This window comes from Mastomys coucha, unplaced genomic scaffold (genome assembly GCF_008632895.1).
Source record: "Mastomys coucha isolate ucsf_1 unplaced genomic scaffold, UCSF_Mcou_1 pScaffold14, whole genome shotgun sequence".
Lineage (NCBI taxonomy): Eukaryota > Metazoa > Chordata > Mammalia > Rodentia > Muridae > Mastomys > Mastomys coucha.
In genome coordinates this window covers 70,618,860-70,636,254 of record NW_022196896.1, presented here as the reverse complement: position 1 = coordinate 70,636,254, position 17,395 = coordinate 70,618,860, and the positions used below count along the sequence as shown (strand labels likewise).

Genomic DNA, 17,395 nt, shown 5'->3' with positions numbered 1-17,395 from the left:
AGAGAGAGAGAGAGAGAGAGAGAGAGAAAGAGAGATTTTCTTCAATAGTGTAGGCCCTGATAAGGTGCTCATGCTTCTATAAATAAATCCTCACCAGCCCTATTGCAAATTACTGGGTCAGATTTTTTTCAAAAAAGCAATAAAAACAGGAGCTAGATTGAAAGAGGAAAGGAATTATTAGTGAGGATGGGGGGAGGATGGGAGAAGGGGATGTGGAGAGAAATGTGATAGAAATGTAGTATGGATGTATATGAAAATGTCACAATAAAACATATTGTATATAATTAATATACACTAATGAAACATTTAAGAGTTCAAATGCTTCTCCTTGATGCTGTTCCGGACCACCAAGAAATTGGAAAGCTTTGGCTCTTCTCTTTTCTACTCTTTTATTTATTTATTTATAATTAAAATGTAGTTGCACCACTTACCTCTTCCCTTCAACATCTCACATACTAGTTCCCCTCAAACTTATGGTCTCTTTTTCTGTAATTGTTATTCCACACACACACACACACACACACACACACACACACAAAAAAAAAAAAAAAATTCGGGGAACATCTATTTTATTTTTATGCAAAACATTTACCCCTACTTATCATAGACTTATTGTTTTATTTATTGCTTGTCCTCAGCTAAGGTGTAGAACATGAGACGGGTGAACACAGGGGATATTTTTTCATGGCTACATCTCTAGTGCAGTGAACACATAGTAGGCACTCAGTTAATGCATAAATGAATGGTCCATAAATGGGAGCCTACATTTCCTGTGCCTAAGCTGATAGTCTTTACTCATGCAAATGAGAGATAAGTGTGCAACTCTGCCCTTGAATACCTTGCCAAAGATAAAAAAATTAAGTCGGAATCTCTGAAATGATTATTGCTGTAAATATAACCAACATATTATGCTGGCGTTCCATGAAATGTAAAGTAAACATTATTTTCATTGGAAAGGAAGCTGGTTATTTGCATTAAACCCTTGCTCACCTAGATGTTGAAGGGTAATTAAGGGGGCCAAGCAGTGTGCCTGGAGAACCCGAAGGCAGGCTAGATCTTAATTTTGAGTCAATGGCTTGATTATATCAATTTGTCATCCTTCTGCTTTTATTCCTTGCTGAATGAAAAATGAGCTGAATTTTTAAAAATTTTTTACAATTTACTGCATTAAGAAAGTTTTGAAGTTCAGGAAGAAATGTGTCTTCTTTTTTTTTTTTTTTAAAGCTCCCTTTAAGTATGAGCTTCTTACCTGTGTGTAGCTTGAGTGCAGAATGGAATTTCAATGATGACATTGCGGTTGGTAGGTAACTTGACACAGAGGAAAGGGAGTGTGACTGGTTGTCTCGTGCTGGGATCTCTACGCTTTGACAAAGGCTTGGCTATGAAGTTTCAGGGCACTCCCAACTTTCTTTCTTTCTCTCTCTTTCTCTCTCTCTCTTTCTTTCTTTCTGTCTTTCTTTCTTTCTTTCTTAAGACAGGGTTTCTCTGTATATCCCTGGCTGTCCTGGAACTTACTCTGAGTTCTGGCCTCAAACTCAGAAATCCACCTACAAAACATGAAGATGAAAAACTGTCACCTTTTCATAAGAACATCATCGTGTTTTATCAACGAAGACCTGTAAAGTTATTTTTGGGCTATTGTTGAGTTATTTTAAAACCCAAGAAAGACAGACCCAGTTTTGATTTGAAGTACTATTATGTATTTAGCAAGTAGGTCTCAGAACAGGGGCTCTGTGTGGAACTGACTGAACTTAAGGCTATGGGAAAGGAATGTCATCATGTGTCTTCCTTGTTCACAAAGAGGTCTAGAACAACCTCTACATCTGCACACTCTAAACTATTTAATGCATTCAGGGTACTACATCATTTCTAAATTACATGGTTCCTTACTTTAGAAAACTCTCCGTGTCCTACCCTAAACAAGGACGTGTAGACCACATTTTTAGACAATGCAAAAGAATCATTTTAATCTAGTTTTGAACCGGAGAATAATGGCAGTGCCAGCGATGGTAGTAAGTGCAGTAGTGATGGTGGGGGCTTTGGTGCTCAAGATGGTGGTGTTAGTAGTAATAGTGCTAACTTGGTGGCAGCAAGTGATAGCATTGGTGATGTTATAGTGATGTTGGTGATGTTTGTGGCGATGGTGGTGATATTGGTGGCAAGAGTAGTGATGATAACTGTGGTGGTGATGGTGGTAGTGTTGACATTAAAATGTTCCTCCTGGCCCTAACTCCCCTCCCCTAACGTGATCTGGCTCCATTCTGAAAGTCTGGCTCCAATTAATGAATAATTATCCTAAGAACCAAAACTCTGGATCTCAATATTTTGACATATTTTATAAATGGTTAGACAATTAAATCATCAGTAAAGAAAGCATAATGACAAAAGTATTTTAAATGGATTTTTTTTAATTGAGTAAACTGCTACATTAGCTAGAGGTTCCCGAATAATGAAAATATATTGTGCACTGGACATTGCTGGGGTAGTGTTTATGATCCTGGGGTAGCAATGTTCCTTCTTTATGTTCCTATACTTTCTTTCCTTGTCTTTCTTGCTTTCTTCTGTTTGCTCTCCTGTTCTCTTCCTTACTTACCAAGTGAGCAGAAATAAACTGGAATCGATATAATTTGCCACTTATCTAATTTCCTTGGTCTGTGTGTGTTCTTGCCTGATCCATGAGTCTTGCAGGCTTTTAGCTGTAAAGGCCCCTTTCCAGCCAGTTTGTTCTCAAACGCTCCATGCTCCTGAGTGTAGCCCGGAATATGGATATTATCTGAGTTTATACAGGCTGAGAAGTAGCTATTATCTCAATATGACAGTAAAACAGTTGATTACTTCCTGAAGCACCACTTTAAATCAAGAACCTCTCTAATAAAATCTTTTTAAAATTCTTTTAAATTGTAGAATGTGGAATTAACCAGCCTCCACACACTGTGCAGGCCTCTCCCAGGCTCAGTTCTGAAATGTCTCCTTTTGTCCTGAATGGTATGGAATTGGAAGATGCAGATGTAACACTCACTGACATTTCCGTGAGAAGTTGTGGGCCCTGTGACTAATTTGACCAATTACTCAGTGACCGGCTGTACACCTGTTTCTTACCTAAGACCCAAAGCCATAAACACACCTTGATCCCACAAAAGCACAAAGCACTGAGAGAAAAGAGCTCATAGAAGTTCTACGTCTGATAGCCCCATTTAGGTTTTAGGTCCCTAGGCTATTTAAACTTAAAAACAAATAAAAACAAAAAAAGAAAGACAAACAAACAAAACCAACCAAGATTAACTCCTAATAGTTGGCCATTTTCTCCTGGGCATTTTCAGGGTCACTAGGTCAGACACTTCCATGTGCCAGTGGCTTAATTGCACATATTGGGACTGTGTTTCTAGGTCTGATGAATTCTGTCACTGCAACGGCTGCATTTAGAACTGAGCTCCCAGCCAGGGGGTGGAGGTGCACACCTTTAACCTCTAAGTTCAAGGCCTGCCTAATCTACTTTGGGAGGTCTACAGAGGGAGTTCCAGGACAACCAGGGAAAGCATGTCTCAAAAAAGAAGAATCCAGCACCCAGCCCAGCAATCACAGAGGCCAATTTGTCTTGGAAGAACTTGCTCAAACTGCTGTACAGGGCTGCATTCCGTCAAAGATGTTAATATCTGGCTGAGGTAAACCCAGGAAAGTGTGCAAGGGATCCTTGCTTGCTTTCGGTTAATACTTAAGTGTTAATTATGACACAGTCACTCGTTTATGAAATCTCTCCGTGTATTTCTGCTTACAGAGCCCGCTTTCTCTGCCTCCTTACCGGGCTGGATAAAGCGTTATGCTAGCGTGGATCTCAGGTGGGTTTGCTACTTTCCTCCTTATGGCTGAATGTTTATGCTCCTATAAAACTCACTTGTTGAGATCCAGGCCGTCCATATTTTGGATTTAGCCTTTGGGATGTGATTAATCATAAAAGCAATGTCCTTGTGAGTAGAACTAGTGCCGCTATGAAGCTGTCCCCAGAGCACTCTCCTGTCTCTTTCACTCATGAGGATGGAGAGGGAGCCCATCACCTATGAACTAGGAGGTGAGCATTGTCAGGCAACAAATCTGTCAACATCTGGGTCCAGGAGTTGCGGATTCCAGGATGCTTAGAAATAGCGCACTGCTGTTGTTTAAAAATCACCTAGTTTATGTTATCTTGTAATAGCAGCCCCAAACTGACTAAGACAGCGAATGTGCATGCAAATGTAATCTTTCCTTATCTGGTATAAAATATTCTCCCCAGCATCTTCGCTAACGAGAATATCTGAAGATAGGGGATGAAATATTCATGACATAAAGCACAGAGCTCTGAATTTAAAAACATTTTGGCATATTTTAGGGAACCTAACAAGGAGACGAATTCTTTGCTGAAAATGAGAATTTCCGTGTTCATCATGTACGTGGGGACGGAAGCCTTTCCTCTTTCCCGTCATCCACTGTGCCGCATGCTCTGTGGGGCAACGTGCTCCATGGCGCGTGTGTGGTCAGGTGCCTGCCATATTGATTGACAGAAGCCAGACTCACCCTCAAAGGGCTTTAGCTTTCTTCAATTACCAGAATGCAGACTATGTCCTATGGTGGCATCACATACAGAACTTAAGTGTTGTAGGAAGGAAGCTTTTGTTTTTTGTTTTCATGACTCCGGAGGTTTTGAAAGTAACCTTAACAAAAGAAAATAACATTAAGTAAACAGTTTTCTTCTCACTTATACAAACTAGTCCTGGGAGCAGCAGACCAAAGGACAGCATCTCTCAGTGATGTTGAAGGATGGAGAGTGGATAGATGCACTAAACTTGCACTTTACCACTGAACCACATCTCTAGTTCTACTGTGGCTCTTAAAGATAGCTGTGACTGACAATATGTTTTTATGCCAATGACTTACTTAGCAGATGTTCATTAGATATCCCATATGTGCCAGGCCTACATTAGGTACTAGAAATGTATTGACTAATTGACTATCTTTCTGGTGGGGAGGGGAAGGGAAGAAGATAGCAACTAAATAAATGTCCATGAGGCATGAATTGTGATTGGGATCTAAGACTGTAAGGGACTAAGAATAAAATTGGAATGACAATTGAATTCACGTGTCTAGATGGGAGGGTAGGATGTGATAAAGGTAGCTTTCTGAAGAAGTTGACCTCAGAGTTAAAGGATGAATAGGACATGCAAGAGAGATTTTAGTGGTGTGAGACAGGAGAAGGCAGCAGGTACCCAGCTAGCACAGAGTTGACAAGAAGGAACTGCCTTAAAAGAAGTTATCACCAGAACATGGATGAGACCGAGCAGGATCGTTAATCTCCGTTCAAACACTCTGACTTTATTCTAGGTGAAATGAAAACTTCAGAGAGCTTTTACAAAGGGGTGGGGGAGATATGCTCCTACCTGAATTTCTCAGTCTGGACACTATACAGAAAGCAGATCGGGAAGACTTAATTTATGTGTCAGTTTAACTAGGATAAGGAATGCCCAGATAGCCTGGAATGCATCACACCTGATCATGCATGTGATGGCCTTTTCAGAGATCGGCGTTTGTATCAATATTCCCGGTGACAAAGATTTGCTAGCACCAGTGTGGGTGGGCACCATCCACTCAGCTATGGCTGAAGCAATGGAAAAAAGAAAGGAAGGAAAATGATCTTGCCGTCTTGATTTGACCAAGGCTATCTACTCACTCCTTCAGACACTGGAGATGCTTTGGACTTAGACCATGATTTGTACTATATGGCCATCTTCATTGTTAGACCTTAGGGTTAGATTGATACTGCACAGGCAGCTCTCCTGTTCTCCAGTTTGCTGAAGTAAGATCTTTCTCAGACTCTGTACTTACATGAACGAATTCCTCATAATCTCTTCTCACTTGAGTGTGTGTGTGTGTGTGCGAGTGTGCACGCACACATACTCGTGCACACATGTGCTTATGTATGTAATTTTGATTTTTGTCCCATTGGGGATGAAAGATCCTCACTACTCAGTTTGTAGATTCAAATGATAATCTTCTCTGGGAACACCAACACATGCAGAAAACCAGGATGTGTGTGTGCATGTGTGAGTGTGTGTGCATGTTGTGTATGGTTTCCAGCAGCTCCCTCCTTTCTCATAATGCATCTGAATTCCCTTCCCAAACCAACTCCAAGAGATCCAAACAATCCCATGGTTAGAATGTGGAATTAAAAACAGGGAAAAGATAGAGTGAGGCTGTAAAAATACTCCACTAATAGTTGGGAAAATGTAAATGAAAAACACTTACCAAGAGATGCCTTTTATAGCATCTACATTATTACTCTAACAGAAGTAAATTGTATTTTGATTGTGGCTGGTTGAAAACCACAGCCTACACGTATGTGGTATATAATCAGCTTAATCAGTTGCTGATCCCAGAACAATTTCATCTCAGAATATTGGGAAAGTGCAAATAACACAGAGTTTATTCCATTCTTCTTAGTAATTTAAATGTCACTTTGTTAAATGAACTTGAAGACAGATTTGCACTCTTTGAATTCAGGGTTTGCAATAATAATCTCAACACCTTTTCCCCTTCTCGTACCAAGACAATGACTTAATATACAAAGCAAGCGATTACATTCGAAGTGTTTTTCTCAGTGAATGTCTTTGGTGCAATGGTTTCCTTTTGTTTGGGGGTTTATGGTGTCAAATGTTTTCAGAAGTCTTAATAAATATGTCACTTATTAAGTCGCTGTCTCTCAACTTCATCTTACCCTTATATGGTTTGGTGATGCGAGGCCCAGGTGTGCAAAGCATACTTGGTCCACTGCTTCTGTAATTAGCCATTGCCTGCAGGGGCTTAAGGGGTGGGTAGAAAGATGAAGTCCTTTGGCGATGAAAGAGAACTGGCTACTTCCTCTGCTTCCTGTTCCTGCAGAGAGTCATTCCCTCTTTACTGTCTCCGCAGGCTGCGGCACCTTTTTACAGTAAGGACAACTGAATTTAGTGCACAGATTTTCCAATACACATAACAACCAGCTTCATCCGATCCCACTGGAGAGGCCAGGACCTCTGTAGGCACCTCTCCTCAGAAGCTACTTAACCTCTAGTGCTAGAAGAGGGAGCTCCTTTCAGCAGCTGCTACCCCGTTTAACATGTTACTGTTCCCTTCCTGCTTTTCCAGGAAGCTTTTCAGTATGTAGGGTGTGTGTCTCTCTGTGTGTGAATGTGTTGTGCAACTGCATGTGCAAGTGTGTATGCATGTGTGCGCATGTGTATGTGTGCATGCATGTGTATGTGTGTATGTGTGTGCACATGTGTGTGCAAGTGTGCACATGTGTATGTGTGAGCGTGTGTACATGCACACCTGCATGTGCGAGTATGTGTGCAGGCATATGTATGTGTGTGCAGGTGAGTGTGTGCATATGCATATGTGTGTACAAGTGTGTGTGTGTGTGTGTGTGCACATGTATGCTTTTACTTTTGATGTCACTACAAGTAGTCTCTAGCTAGCCGATGTGACAGCTTTCCTTATTTAAAAATGTTATTATTTTGGGTGGGGGATATTTGCCACAGCATGTGTGGGGAAGTGAGGAAAACATTTAGTAATTTGTTCTGCCCCTCTACCATGTCTGTCCTAGAGATGGAGCTAGACAGGGGACTCTCCTACAGGCCTTGGATGGTGGCTGACAACATATATAGTGGTTGGTGGAAAACTAGGGTTTTCTTAATAGACTCCAAAAGGGTTTTATCTTCTGTCAGGCTGTCAGTTTTAGTCAACAGCAGGATGTTGGGACAGATACGGAGGTTGGAGCAAGGAATGGCTATTTAGCAGGCCCAACACCCCCCTCCCTGATAAACTCCCTGATAGACTCTGGGATTGCAGTATCCCAACTTCTCCACGTTACTGAAGTTTTAATCAGTCAATCAGGCTACGTAGACAGCTTCTTGGCAGAGAATGCATGGCCGTACTACTCTTTATCATTAAATCATCTCTACTTGAATAGCTTGAGTGTTTTCAGCCCCCTAATAGACACTGGGTAACAAAGCCACAGTGTGACTGACACTTGGAGGCTTCGAGTTTTCAGCCTCCTTTTAATCCCCAAGACTGCCTGGAACAGGACAGGTCTCTCTGGACCGTAACCTGCAGTCCTAGGCACCCAAGGTCATCAAGAACTCCACAGCAGTGCTACCAAAGCCCCACCGCAACCCTGAAGCATTTAGCCTTGTGCTCAACAAGCTGCAAAGTTCCAAACATTTTTGCTTGTTTCTTGGTTACCTCGACACAAACTACGGTCAGACAGGGAAGAGGAAATTCAGCTGAGAAAATGCCTCCATCAGATTGGCCTGTAGGCAAGTCTGTAGGCCATTTTCTTGATTAATAATTGAAGTGGAAGGGCCCAGTTGATTGGGGATGTCACCCCTGGGGAGGTGTTGCTGGGTTGTATATGAAAGCAGGCTGAGTCAGGCATGAAGAGCCTGACTTTAGTTTCTGCCTCAACTTCCCTCAATGGACTGTAACCTATGATATGTAAATCAAATAAACCCCTTTGACTCCAAGTTGCTTCTGGTTGGTGTTTTCCCCAGCAAAAGAAAGCAAACTAGAATACACTCTGAAAATAAAATACTAAAAAGGAATTAGTGCACACACACACATACACACACACACACACACACACACACACACACACACGACCTAGTTCAGACATATGTTAAAAAGTTATCATTTCTGCCCATAGCTTCTCCACTAGAGATTGGGTAATTTGGTGGGTTCCAGTTCCCACATCTGTAAAGACTTGGTAGGAATTCTGGCTTTGGGTGGCTATTTTGAGAATTGGCTGGGAGTGTTGGGGACAGCCCAGGACTTGCTGTCTGATCTGCTGACATAAGGAGCTTTTCCTCACCCAGAGCCTGCTCTTGTAGCCCTAAGCCTGTACACCATGTTTCAATGACTAAATAAATAGAGATTAATGTCAAAAAAAAAAAAAGGAAAGAAAAAGAAAAAATACATAAAATTACGATGATGCTGCTCTTTCCCCAGGCAAGACTCTGTCTGGATCCGCCAGCCACAGAGGTCCTGCACTGTTTTTGGGTACATGGTAGACTCTCAGAAGGTGTTGGGGGCCCCCAGAAAAACAGGCCACCCACTTCACTGACAGTGAAGGAGCAGGTATAGCCAGCGTAGATCTGGGTTGCGCCACGTCCGGGGAAGTCGAACAGCTTCACCAAGCGAGGTACCATCTCATCCTTCTGCTCGGCATGGCCCAGCCAGCCACAGCCACCAAAGCCCCAGGAGAACACTCACTTCTGCGAATCCAGGACCAGTGTGTGGTTAGCACCACAGGCTACATCCCGAACCACCACGTTCGGGACAGGCAAGATCTGCCCGCCCTTGGTCTTCACAATGAAGATAGCCACTCTCCGGGGTACAAGCTCACAATCATATTCTATCCTTTGTGCCCGGGCGATGAACTTCCCATCTGAGTTGTGTCCCAGCTGCCCATATTCAAGGCACCCAAAGGAATAGAGGTTCCCTTTACACCATCAGCATGCTGAATTCAGCCCCGCAGGACATCTTGGTAATTGGCTGCCCATTGTACATAATCTGAGCAGGACTTGGGATGGCATCTGTCTGGTTCCCGAGGCCCAGCTGCCCCATCTTATTCCCAAAGGCAAAGTCAACCAGGTTGGTGTGAAGAGGAGGCACAGCCAAGATTCAAACCCTGCTCTTGTTTTTGCTTCCAGTTTAGGTCTCCATGGTCCCCATTGCCATGTGTATGTTGTCATTGGACAACAGAACCAAGATGCTCTGTGTTAGATTAATGGAGTTGGTTTCCCATCCCAACTTGTCCCCAGCATCATTCTTCTGTTCATGGCAAGAGTCTGTGCCTCATCTTTATATTAACCTGTTTGGGTTTGTCTCTGAAGAATGATCAGTCAGTCCATTCTTTTCAAGGATGGAAACTTCCTTCTTTGGGACCACAGGGCTCTGATGGTGAAGGCATGGGTGATCCAGCCATGAGGGCATGAGAGCAGAAGAGCTGCCCCTACCTCCTACTAATGGAGGCATTGGGTGGCCTAGCCAGAGCAGTGCTGGAGAGCTGGCACGGGTGATGTGGATTAGAGAGAGGCAGGCTGACCAGCTAACTACCACTCAGGCTCAGATCCAGGGCTCTCAACAGGGTAACCCCAAAATTTGTATCATGTGTGAAAGGTTAGGATGTATGAAAGGGATAGTCCTGCTGTTCCAAAGCTGCAGGATCTCCATGACACAGGGCAACTTGGAGGAGTCCCAGTTAGGATTCAATATTAATGGTGTTACAGAAGGCAAGGATCTCAAACCAGATCAGTAACTCGTTGCAATGAACATTTGTAAGAGAAGATGTGTGGACAGATGGATATACTGTGGAGCACACTGTGATACTCTACAGCTTCCACTATGAGATGTTTTCTATGATTTGTTGTTGTTTGTTTATGGGTTTTATAGTGAGGGAGGGGCGTTTGCAAGGGCAAAGGGTGGATATGAGGGACCAAGAGATGAGTGGGACTTGGGTGCATGACGCGAACTTGCAAAAGAGTTAAAGAAAAAATATGGAAACACACTCATAGACATACCTAGAGGTATGTTTTCACAGGAATTCTAAATCCTATCAAGCTGACAGTCTTAGTAACTCTGCCCTGGTCACCTGGACACTCAAATACATCACTTTAAATCATAACATTTAACACCTGGATCCCAACTCTCACAAAGCAAAAATGTAGCCGGTCTATCTCCAGACATCCCCATAAGTCTTTAATAGTCTCAGGACTGCTCAAAAGTTCAAACTCTCTTCTGAGTCTTTCTCCCGGTGCCCAAGTGCAGAGCACTGGGTTTCTCTTTAATGGCGTGAATCTTTCAGTAATTACAGCTGTTTTCAAACCCACCTTTTCTGTTTGAAAAATCGCCTCACACTATTTTCCTCTCAAGCTGGACACTTTTCTCATGTATTTCTGCTTCACACTCGATGGGAACGGTGAGCTGTAGCCACCACAATCTGAACAAGATTTGTTTTGAAATTTCCTCTGCCAAACAAATTAGTCCACTATTTTTTATTTCAGCTTCACAGGCTTAAGTTCTCAGGACACAGGCAGAATGTAGGCAGGTCTTTGCCAGAATGACATGAATGGCCTCGGGCCTAGCCAAGTTCCAGTCAGAGTCCTTCTGAAGTTAGTCTACTTTGACCCACTGAGCCCTTCTTCCAGGGAACTGGGAATTCTCTAGCCTGAAGCTCCAAACTCTTCACATTCGTCTTGCAGATCAGCTCCAAAGTCCCGAGAGTGGCACAGTCAGCTTACCAGGGCTTCAGCCCCTACCCATCAGTACTGTTTTCTGTATTAGTTACTCTTCTTATCATATTGACAAGATAAAGCTTGAGGAAAGAAGGATTTCATTGGGCTCACAATTTGAGAGCACAATCAGTGATGGCAGGGAAGGCATTGGCACACACTTGAAGTGGCTGGCCATCTTGTGTGTCCAGTCGGGAAGTTGAGAGGTATTAATGCTGTATTCTTCTTGAGAAATTTTCTGTTTCCTGTTTATCCAGTAGGGGACCCCAGCCCACAGGTTGGTGTGTCTCACATTTAGAGTGGGTCTTCCCCCCCCCCCATAGACAAATCTGCCTAAAGCACAGATTTAGATCATCCCCACATTTTGTGTTTCAATGTGGAATCAGTTCCATGAAGGGTTTATAGTAACCGAGCAAAGAAAGCCATAACGAAGACACTTTTAAAATGTATTGATGTAAAGAATAAGTGCACAGTGATTGCACAGTGGGGAAATCTCATCCATAGACCTTAGATGTTATCTGATGACTCTCAGCCTTTTAGTTGGTGGAAAATACATAATACATTGCAAGGGTAGGGCAAATTGGAATTAGGCTCTGGATCTGTAACATTCCAACCTCCCCACAACCACTGACATTTTCATCAATCAGGCTTTTCAGAAGCAGTTTCTTTTCAGAAATTTTTATTCATAAGATTCTAAATCCAGGGAGAGGGAGAGTGAAAGGGAGAGGGGAGAGTGAGACGGGGGGGGGGGGAAGAGAGGGAGAGGTAGAAAGAGAGGGAAAGGGAGAGGGAGAGGGAGAGGGAGAAGGAGAGGAAGAGGGAGAGGGAGAGGGAGAGGAGCAGTTTTACCAGGACAGTTTTTTAGAGACAGGTTGCAGGTAAAGACAGAATGAACCAGAAAATGAGGATCCAGAAAATTAGAACAAATTCCCAGAGTTAGTTTGAGGCCAAGCAGAGCAATTCAGTGAGAAGCCTAGAGAAGACCATTCAAATCAGTCAGCTTGGAGAGAAGTTTGAGCCAGAACATCTGAGTTGAACCAGCTAACCAGAGTTCAGAAAGAACTGGCTGTCCAAGATGACAATTACAGCAGGTGAATAAAAGGTTTTTTGTTTTTGTTTTTTTTTAAAAACAGATCTCTGACTTCATTTGGATCAAAACAAACCAAGTCCCCTCAAGCACTCAGTGTTGGGGGAGCTTTCATTTTTTTGAATGACATCCCTACTCCCAGTCATGCTGCTAACTTGTAATTGCAATAGTAACTTTGTGCTTAGATTAAACATTAACTAACCCTGGACACAGCACCACTGTCACCGAATTTATCTTCAGGTTTCATCAAAGGAGAATGTGGTAGATTTTTTTTAACCTTCAGTTGGCATGATGTCAGTCTCACCAAGGAAGAAGCAGTCCTATTACTGCCGGACTCAGGATGAGATTTTTGGGGCTTGGACACAACTCGACTTCACTTTGCTCTCGACTGACTACCCCAGTTCACAGCTTTCTAGCCCCACATTCTTTTTGAGCCAGGCCCCAGATACAATGATCCACAAGATAGGGGAACTCACCAGCTCTATCCATGCCTCTAGCTGAATCGCTTGTTAACACTTTGCTCACAGAACCCACAGGCTCTTAAGACTTCCTTTTCCAGGCCATAGTTGACTAGCCATTTCTCAGATAGGGCTGAAATTTCTCTGTGCAGGAACTATGACCTTGTTTCTTTTAAAAATTTGGGTCGGGTGGTGGTGGCTCACACCTTTAATCCCAGCACTTGGGAGGCAGAGGCAGGCAGATTTCTGAGTTCAAGGCCAGCCTGGTCTACACAGTGAGTTCCAGGACAGCCAGGGCTACATAGAGAAACCCTGTCTCGAAAAACGAGAAAAAAAAAAAAAAACAAAACCAAAAAACCAAAAATTTGGTACCAATTTGTTGAATGAATGAATTAATGAATGAATGAACATTATAAATTAACTCAACAGTCTGCTGCTAGATTTATCCACCTGAAGAGACTGACTAATTGACTAGAAAGAGCAGAGTAGCATGTTTAGGGTTAAACTTTGACAACCAGCTAAGATCATCTGTAGGATTTTACTGAAACAAAACAAAACAAAACAAAACAAAACAAAACAAACCTTAAGGAGTTAGATGGAGAGATGGCTCCAGCCATCCAGTTAAAAGTGCTGGCTTCTCTTCCAAAGGACCCAAGTTTTATTCCTAGCACTCACCTTTGCTGGCTTACAAATGTCTGTAATCCCAACACCAGAAGACCTGATGACCTCTTCTGGCATTTGCAGGCAGTCATACATACTTGGCACACATGCATAGACACATCCACAATATATAAGTAAAATAGAAATCTTTAAAAATTCAGGAAATGGTTGGAGAAATAGCACAGTCTGTGTAGTGCTTCCTGCATAATATGAAGCCCTGAGGCCCAGTACCCATGTGAAAAGCCAGCATGGTGGCCCACGGGTGTAACCCCAGTGCTGGGAAGGAAGAGACTGGCAGGTTTTTGTAGATCACTGGCCAATAAGGCCCAGGTCTCTGAGAGAGGCACTATCTCAAAAGCCAAGATGAATGGCTCCTGATGAACTAGACCTGGGTTGATCTCTGGCCTCCACATACAAACACATACACACAAACATATGTGCATACTCATACCCATGTACCTACACCATGCAGGAAATACCAACCCACATAAATATTACATAATAGACAGACAGACAGACAGTAAATAACTCAACAGACACTTATTGGGCTGGGAATATGTCTTAATAACAGAGCAATTACCTGCCATATGTTAGGTCTGAAGGAAAGTGCCGTGGCTTGAATAGAATTGGCTCCTTAAGCTCATGTATTTGAATGCTGAACCATCAGGGAGTGGCACTGTTTGAGAAGAACTGGAAGGATTAAGAGGTGTGGCCTTGGAGGAAGCCTATTACTGGGAATGGGCTATGAGGCTGCAAAAGTCCACCACAGACCCGGCATCTCTCTCTCCTTCCCGCTACTCCCCTCCCCTCCCCATGGATCAGGATGTAGCTCTCAGCTACTGTTCCACTACCTGCTTGCATGCCTCCATCATCCTATGTCACGATAATGGACTAAACCTCTGAAAACTATAAGCAAGCCCCCAGTTCAACGTTTTCTCTCATGTGAGTTGCCTCGGTCACAGTTTCTCTCCACAGCAATGGAACACAGAAATGAAAGCGACAAAGGCAGACAAGAAGATGCGAGTGGCTTGTGCATACTACTCGGTCACTTTCTCCTCTCTGAACATGGACGTCTTGGGTGGAAGTTGCTAGAGAGACACAAGAGAGTCTCTCTGAGTCTCGGGGATCTGGGACAAGCTGACTTCCAGCAGAAATTCAGATTAGAGAATATGAAGAGGAAGACGGGTTTGAGACAAGCGCTTCTCCAATTAGCCTCTGGTTCCTTTTTTCTGAGTTGATGCCTGAACATATGAGATGCTGGGAGTAGGTCATTCCCCCCAACCCCCAAGTGCAGGGAGAGAAGCTTCTGTACATGCAGCCCTGGGACACCAATGTGATGACCATAGCTGACCCATTGAAAGAGGTGACTAGGCAGGCCTGGACCTGCCTGCCCAAGAGTGCTTGTGTGAATGCTTCCTACTGAGGCAGCATGCTGCCTGTCTCTGGCTGACTTTTATTGTTATCAGTATAGCATGGTATGGAAGCAGTGGGGTCCCAGCTTTCTGCAGAGCCTTCTATTGCTTCCACCACTGACTCACAACAGGGGGCATCCTGATGAGAAGCTAGGAGATTGCTTGACCAGCTCCTCTTTTTAAAAAAAATCTACCCTGCACATGAGGAAACACAAAAACAACTTCACTGTTAGTGGTTAATTGTGTGTGCAGAGCATTCAGAATCCTGGGATTGATGCTGTGGAGTCAGTAACTGCATCAAGCTTATTCATGGATCTCATACGTGGGCAAAGCACAGCAAAAAGCAGGAAAAGATGTCTCAGAACCTTTGGCTAGTAGAATGTGTTTGACAATACCTGAGCTTAAAAGGCGAGGGGTGACTAGGAGGTTTGTATGTGTGGGAGGGGTGGAGTGGGGGAGTGGGTGCACATGGAGCTATGTGAGCCTAGATATGTAGATGTACAGAAAGTAAAGGAAGGAGAGAGGAAGGGAAGGAGAGAAGAGGAGAGAGATGGGAGAGAATAAAGCAACTATTAGAGAACCTGATGGATCAGCAGCTGTCAGGTAGGAGCTGGACTTTCATTGAGACACTGGCTTAGCAGGGTCTGAGTGAGTACACATCCTTTGTTCACTTTTACCTTCTAGATGATGTCCTATAACATTTCAAAGCAGCCATACATAGAGAACTGTGAACAGGTTAGCCTTCTAGCTACCCAGCAGTCAGTAAAGTGCGTGGCCTGAAGGACTGAATGAACACTTCCCAGCTGAGGCCTGAAGCCAGATAATTTATAGTTTCTCTGTTTTCACAGTCCCATGTATTTTCGTCGCATAATAATTGAGAGGTCAAACTGCTGTCCTACTGACGACTCCTGTCTTTGAGGCTGCTGGAGAAAGGGAACTGGGATGGGTGCCTTGCTTGTGAGAGACCAAACTTTTTGAGTTTAGACTCCATCTTAGAGAACCTGACCAAAGTTTGGAATCAAGCAAACTAACAGGCTGGTACCTAGCACTAGTTTCCAGGTTACCCCCCAACAAGACCTGTGCCTAACACCAGTCTCCAGGTTATTCCTCCAACAGATTTGTGTCCCCAGGTTGCAAGCCTGCTCCTGCCTAACAACCACCAATCAGGAGGAAAGCAGAAGTATATGGTTTGGCTTCCAGCACCAGCCAATCATGTTAAAGGCCACAGTAGCTCCCCAATTAGATCCTTGCCTGGCTAGAAACACTTACCCCTCACTTGCCATTTTCTATAAAACCTTGTTCCGATGAGTGTTCATGGCTTTTCTCCATCAGAACTGTTTTGTGGGTCAGTGGTGAGTTTAAGTCCAAGCTTGAGTTTGTGAATAAAGACCCTTGTGTGATTGCATCGGATTGGCTCCTGATTGGCCTTTTTGGGGTTCATGAATGCTTCCTGGTACTAGATTTGAAGATATTCCTCTTTCTCATAGACATCAGTACACTTACCTTTTGACAGATGACAAGCCTAGCCCTTCTCTCTTGTGGACAGTCTTCTACCTTAACCTTAGATTTCCCCTGGAGCAGCAATGAGGATTATACTATTCCAAGGACTGGCTTCTAATAATTGGTCGCTCCAGTTCTTGATCTTGCCTATGACTCTTCTGCTACACAACGTTGGTCTGATATGGTTGCTTCCCTTCTTGCAGTCTCATAGTGTCTGGTATCAGACTCTCATACTCCCATTTCCATGCTCCAAATAGTTGGATTCCATCTTAAACATCTTAAACAATGAGCCTTACAATCTGCAGATTCTACATTTGGGAGGCTTGATGAACTGCAGGCATCACCCATCTCTTTGCTCATTCTCTTCTCAGTCATTCTGCTACTCAAGTCTTAGAAGGTAAGATTCGTCCCTTAAGTACCCAGGATCATCCCATATGCTAAAGGATGTCCTCATCTTGGCTGCCCCTCCCTGCTAGTCACTCTAGGTAATTCTCTTGCCCTTGATCTCCTGGCAGCACTAAAGGGAACCTTTCCTCTTTCTTGAGGGATCTGGTATTGCGAGTCTTGGTTTGATATGTTTGGGAGCTCTGGCATCTGCTTTGATGTTTCACAAATATTCATCAAGGCCTCCAGACTAGTGATTGCTGGAGCCAAGTCTTGCTTCCATTCTTATTTTTCTATTTTTACTTTCACAGCCACTGTGCTTTTCTGATTTGGCTCTTTTGGGCTGTTGATTTAGACCAGAGCTTAATCTGTATTGTTTCTCATCCCAAGATTTTGGTGGGATTGTTTTTATTGTTGTTGCTTATTTTTTGGCTAAGTAGTATGCTGTGGTTTGAATATTGTCCGAATTGGTAAAGATCCATGTATTGAAACCTTGGCCCCTGTGATAGTTTGCTCATGTTTGATCCAGGAAATGGCACTATTAAGAGGTGTGGCCTTAGCCGGGCGGTGGTGGCGCACGCCTTTAACCCCAGCACTTGG

General features: G+C 43.4%; 1 long non-coding RNA gene across 2 annotated transcripts in view; it reads left to right on the top strand.

The window, feature by feature from the left end:
• LOC116088364 overlaps window positions 1-17,395 on the top strand; it is a 67,617-nt gene that overhangs the window by 34,127 nt on the left and 16,095 nt on the right. For both annotated transcript variants that reach the window (XR_004117871.1, XR_004117870.1), the window contains one exon: window positions 3,776-3,836. This is a non-coding gene — a long non-coding RNA (uncharacterized LOC116088364). The remainder of the gene's footprint in view (window positions 1-3,775; window positions 3,837-17,395) is intronic.